Source organism: Calidris pugnax, unplaced genomic scaffold (assembly GCF_001431845.1).
Source record: "Calidris pugnax isolate Ruff unplaced genomic scaffold, ASM143184v1 scaffold24, whole genome shotgun sequence".
Taxonomy (NCBI): Eukaryota; Metazoa; Chordata; class Aves; order Charadriiformes; family Scolopacidae; genus Calidris; species Calidris pugnax.
Window position 1 is genome coordinate 527,529 of NW_015090922.1, and position 5,517 is coordinate 533,045.

The following is a 5,517-nucleotide window of genomic DNA, read 5'->3' on the forward strand; positions in this document are numbered from 1 at the left end:
TTGCCTTTTGCTCTCTGCTTCCCCTGAATTTAGCATCTTTGGTAGATATCTATGGTCTTTGGGTAGATATCTATGAACAAAAAGGTAGTAAGGCTGGCTTTCTTCCTTTAAATACCTTCGACACCCAAAAGTGTGCCTCCTCAGCAGGGGTTGTACTGTTAAAAAGACTGATAACAATACTGAATTGGCTCCAAGACCTTCAAGGGAATGCTGTGTTGACTGTAGCTGGGAAATCCTACCCAGAGCTCTAGGAACAGTGCATGAAAAAGAATGTCAATGCTACAAAGATTTTTTTTTTCCTCACTCCTGACTATCGAGTGACAATTGTAAGGGACCACTGGTTCCACCTCTTGGTAAGTGCAACCAAAAAGAAAGTTACGAGAATTAATAAGGCCTCGGGTGTATATGTGTGTACATATTCTCAAGCTAGTAGATTCCTCTGATTATATCCAAAAAGGGTGATGCACTGTGGCATTTAAAGTGTCCTATTCTGTATGTGCTCTGAATGTCTCCGTGTGGGGGCCTTTCTAGCCCAATCTGTCTTTGTTCTCATCCAGTGCTCACAAACAATAGGGAGAGCCCAGACTGTTTGATGAAGTCCACGTGCATTGGCATAGCTGCTCTCCCCCAAAATGTTTATCTCCTCTCCTGGTAGGCAGCTGTTGTGATGTTTTTCTGTGCCAAAGGAATGGGTCCAGCTTTACCTTCTCAGCTGAGGGATGAAAGCTCACTTGAAATCACCTGCTGTAAAATACAGGGCGGGTGGCAGCTGGATCATGACTTGCCTGGTTCAGCTCAGCTGATCAATGGAGCACTGCCCCATGGCATCCTCTCTCCACTCACAAGTGTCCATCAGACCAAGACTTTGTGTGGAGGAAGTGGCATTAGCAGATGGCTGCCATCCGTGTGCTGGACAACTGATAGAATTTCCCCCCAAATTAAAGACCGATAACTCATATGCTCTTGGAAAGCACTGCCACTGTGCAGTGATTTGTGAGACAGCAGCAGAGGAAAGCACAAGCTTGGAGCTATCGTTCAGGTAGCCTGTCTTCCAAGCCTCTTGTGATCTGCTGAGTGGGGTCAAGTTTCTAAACGTTTTCCAATGACTCTGTCCTTTGGCAAGATATTGTGGTTATGGGAGCCTGTATACAGAAAGAACAATAATCAGCCTGACCTCTTCCAGGAGACCCACAGCCTGAGAGCTCTCCTTATTTCAGTAATCATCATCCACCATGGAAGACCAAAAAAACCAAAGGCCTAACAATGCAAAAAACCTGCAAGATCCCCATCCCATCTTTGATAAGTTTTTATCACTACCCATCCTAGTGAGCATCCTTGCTTTCTTTGCTAGTGAGTCCTGCCTACTGCAATACTGACTAGCTTTGGGGTGATTTATGTCCCTCCGCCTGCCTCCCTGAACTGCCGTGTTTGCAATGAGTTGTCTTCATTTCTGCAGGAGAGGGTTATGCATTCCCTGGTATCAGGCCCGCTTACTGTCTCTGTTCCTGGCATATTAATAATCACACATAAATTCTGAGTCCCTCTTTGGACATTAAGTTCTTTCTCTGATATGGTTTCCAGGTGTTTTGGAATTTTGCACTTAAACACCTTTTAAAATCTGCGAAGAGCTACTAGGTACGGTGCCAGGGTAATGAGACCAGCTTTGCCGTTATGGAGGGGGCACGGAGGGACCTTTTCATCACTCATCTTCGTCTTCTGATGTTGACATTAGTTATATAAATAATTTCCCCTTGCAAAACACAGCCATCTGAAGTATCTGTAAATAGCACTTGTGCCCATGTCAGCTTTCAGGTAAGCCACGAGTATCTGTAAATAGCGCTTGTGCCCATGTCAGCTTTCAGGTAAGCCAAAAGCTATACATGTCAGCTTGTGAGGGGAAATGAAAGGTAATTAAGGGTTTTTTGTGTGTCAGTAGGCTTGTTTTATGAGAATGAAGCTGCGGGCTGTACCATCCCCACTGAAAACCACAGGCTATCAGTAGCCACTTTCAAATAACAAGAGCAGCTCACAGGATGAACCCAGCCTTTGGCACAAGGCAAAGTTGAGAAGGCACAGAGAGGGGGCATCTAGGAGTCAAGCTTCCTTCTCAGAGAGATCACAGCCTGTAAGTCTGGCTCTGTATTTCAGCTGCCTCCTCTCTGCTGCCACAAATCCTGGGTCTGGGAGAAACAGCAATGGAAAATCCCACTGGATCATTGTCCCACCTCGGGCACGCCTGGTTTGGAAGGCTCAGCTTTGCCATGCAGGAATCCACAAGTGTACTGGAAAATTAATAGTAGTTCTAGAGACTGAGCAGGAATAAAAACCACTAAGCTGTAACATATTCTCTTTAACAAGAGAAGGTCTGCGTAAGCAGCCCCCAAGCCCTGACACTAATTCAATGGGACAAACCCAGGTCCTGCTGAATTCCACTGAAGTTTTGTCACAGGTTTTAATTAGATCAATATGTTGGTGTCTGAGTTTCACTGCACAATTATTTTCTGAGGCTGTGATTAATTCCTCAGTCACCTAATTTTCTCTGAAATGCTTCCTAGAGTGTTGCTCACAGCACTGGAAAATGGATTTAGATGGGACAAATATTAAAAGTGGACCTTACTAAGGCTGTTGAGTGCAGGTATCTCCCCTTTCTCTGGTTCATTAAGTTCCAGACCTAGCACAGATTTTTCTGCTCAGTAATGCTGCACCAAGGACTGGCTCTCCCAGAGTCATTTGAGCTATCATGATATGAATCAGCTGCGGAAAAGGCCCAGGGTCTTCCCAAATCCTGGCATAAGAAGTAAAGGAATAAACTGCTGACTGCACTGCGTTTCCCTATGTCAGAGGAGGATTAATTAATGTGTGCAGGCTGCTTTGAAAATTAAAAGAGCCCATGTGGTATAATATTGCTGTTCCTGTTTTTCACCCTGTAGCTGATATGTAGCTTGTCCCTTACAAACTAATTGGAAATTGCTTTTGGTATTTTTGGTGGGTTTGAGTGGAGCTGCTACAGCCTGCTGTTTTGTTCTAATAAACGTGCCCTACCTCACCCTCCCCTGTCCCCCTTCTCTAAGCTCCTCTGCAAGGGAAATAAAAACATCAGTCCCTGGCACCATCTGTCAAGCACAGGCTAATCCATTCCCTGCTTGTCTCATGGTCAATTTGGTTTCTTTCTGATTGGTACAGCTACCCTTCCTATTGTGGAGAATTTAATACTATTCATAGGTTTGGGCTTTGTTTTATTTTCATGGTAATATTATTATGACGATTGCAATGCTTAAACATACATCCCCTCCACATGCCCAGACTGGAGTTCAGTACTTAAGCAAACCTGCAACTGCTCAGGAAGGCAGGTAGCATTACTCTCTCCATTTTCCAGAGGGAAAATGAGGCAAAAAGAACTGACTTGCCCAGGAATGGGGGTGCCTCAGCAGCAAAGCAAAGCAGAGAGCTCACGGGTCCCTAGGTAAGACCCAGTCACTGACGCCAACTAAAGCACCATTGCTTTGCCTCTCTTTTTCCTCTTGTTTTGGCTTTGTTTACAGTGATCTCTGTGGGAGCTTTGCGAAGGTGATTAAGATGTGACCCTTCATATTGTTCCTGTGATGAGACTGAGCAGATCCACCAGGGACAAAGCTCACAGTTACTCAGCAAGTCACAACAGCAGGTCAGGTCAATCTGTTAATAAACAGGGCATGTTTAGACCAATTATTTCCTGTTTGCTGGTGGTAAATGGGACTCCAGGCACAGTCTTTATGGCTTCCTTCTAATATTCTTAGTACTTTTGTTGTCACCACGCCATTATCTAAGAGGTGATTGTCTGACAGACTGCTCCAACACTTTTTGCTTCCTTTGCATGATCTAAAGAGGTTGATGACAGGTCAATGAGAAATGTTAATGCTCAGCTCTGTTCAGGATAAGGCCACAGCCGACCACACTGAAGAGATCTGAAGTCTGCCCAAAGCAAACAGCAGTTCTTAACATATCGATATTGACCCATTGCTGACTGTCTACCCTCATGCAGGTGGTTGTGTACCCCTTCACCTAGCTATTTCTAATGGTCAAAGACAGAATCCATGCAAGAAGACACAAGCTGAAGAACAGCTGGGCATTTAAGTATGTGCTGCCTGCCATACGTTCACAGAGTTTGCCTTTGATACGAAATGACAGAAGAGTCCTGCCGAGTCATTTCTTCCTGCAATTACTGCAGCTCCTCTGGTGATACCACACAGAGAGACCCAGCAATCACCGTAAAGGAAAAATACACTTTCTCTAACATGGAGGTGATATTAGAACAGAAATCCTTAAAATGTCATGGCTTCCCCATAGGAGAAGGAAAAAACCACCCCTTTTCATGCCTTTTTTCATAACCAATAACTCAAAAGGATGTTTTTTTCCATTGTGCTTTGGCCAGGACCACTATTTATTTGCCAAGGGTGTGATCTGTGCGTGAGCAACGAGCCATTAAAACTGGCAGGGAATTGACGACACTTGCAACCAGTGGCCGAGAAGGGCCTCAAACGTTTTACCTCGTTCTTCCCCGATCTTTCAACTCCATCATGGGCAACATTTAAGCTGTCTATGCAGATTTCGACCTGAGCGGCCTGAAATGCTGCGAGCGCTGCCAGTCACAGCTTCGCTGAGGTGGCGATGAGGCCCATTGTCACCTCGGCGCCTTTTCCCGCCTCAAACCCGCTCAGGGCTGAGGGCAGGGTGAAGCTCGAGGCCAGGGCAGGCCAAGGCGCTGGGGCGGAGGGCAGGACTGGGGGTTTCTGAGGGGAGAGGGGGTCTGAGAGGAAAGTGGGAGGAACCGAGGGCACCAGGGCCGAGGTGGTGGACTGTCAGGCGCCTGGCGAGGGGGGGAAGTTGGGCGGAGAAGGGCTGAGCGGTCCCGCCCGTCTTCGAGGCGCTGAGGGCCGCCCCTCACCGCCGCCGTGAGGCGCCCGGGGGCGGGGCGAGCCGGGGGCGGAGCCTGGGCAGCGTCGATGATTGACGTGCGGCGGGGGGGCGGGGCCATCGGGGGGCGGAGCCGCGCCGCCGAGCTGGAGCGTCGGGGCTGTGGAGGGCGGGGGGAAGACACCGGGCACGGAGCCGCCGCCGCCGCTCCCCTGCTCCAGGTAACCGGACGGGGGGCCGCGCCGCTGCCCCGCGCTGCCTGGGGAGGCCGGGGCGGGAGGCTGGTGGCTGGGGAAGGGAGGTGACGGTCGCCGCTCCGGGCCGCGGCACCTTGTCTCTCGGGCCGCGGCGGTAGCCCCGAGCGAGCCCCTCCGGCCCCGGTAGCGCGTAGGGGCGGGGGGGAAGCGCCGGCCCTGCTTGTCCCGGTGCGGCCCGGCGCCGCGACAAAGCGCTGGCCTTCCCCCACCCCGTTCCTCTCCTCCGTCAGCGTCTCCCAGCGCCGCCCAGCCTTCCTGCCCGGCCCTCCGCCCAGGGCCGGCACCGAGCACCCCCTCCCCGCCGCGGCCACAACTTCCTCCCCCGGCCCGGCACCGCCGGTTCTCCTCCCCGGCGGGGCGGCGGCAA

The 5,517-nt window shown here is 50.0% G+C and overlaps 1 protein-coding gene across 7 annotated transcripts in view; it reads left to right on the forward strand.

The window, feature by feature from the left end:
- The first annotated feature begins 5,020 nt into the window (after positions 1-5,020).
- Positions 5,021-5,517, forward strand: part of YPEL5 (yippee like 5) — a 12,663-nt gene continuing 12,166 nt past the window's right edge. For 3 of the 7 annotated variants that reach the window (XM_014950977.1, XM_014950981.1, XM_014950982.1), the window contains exon 1: positions 5,021-5,114. The gene's annotated coding sequence lies outside the window, so the exon portion shown is untranslated. The remainder of the gene's footprint in view (positions 5,115-5,517) is intronic. The other 4 variants (XM_014950980.1, XM_014950983.1, XM_014950978.1 and 1 more) reach the window with 3 other exon arrangements.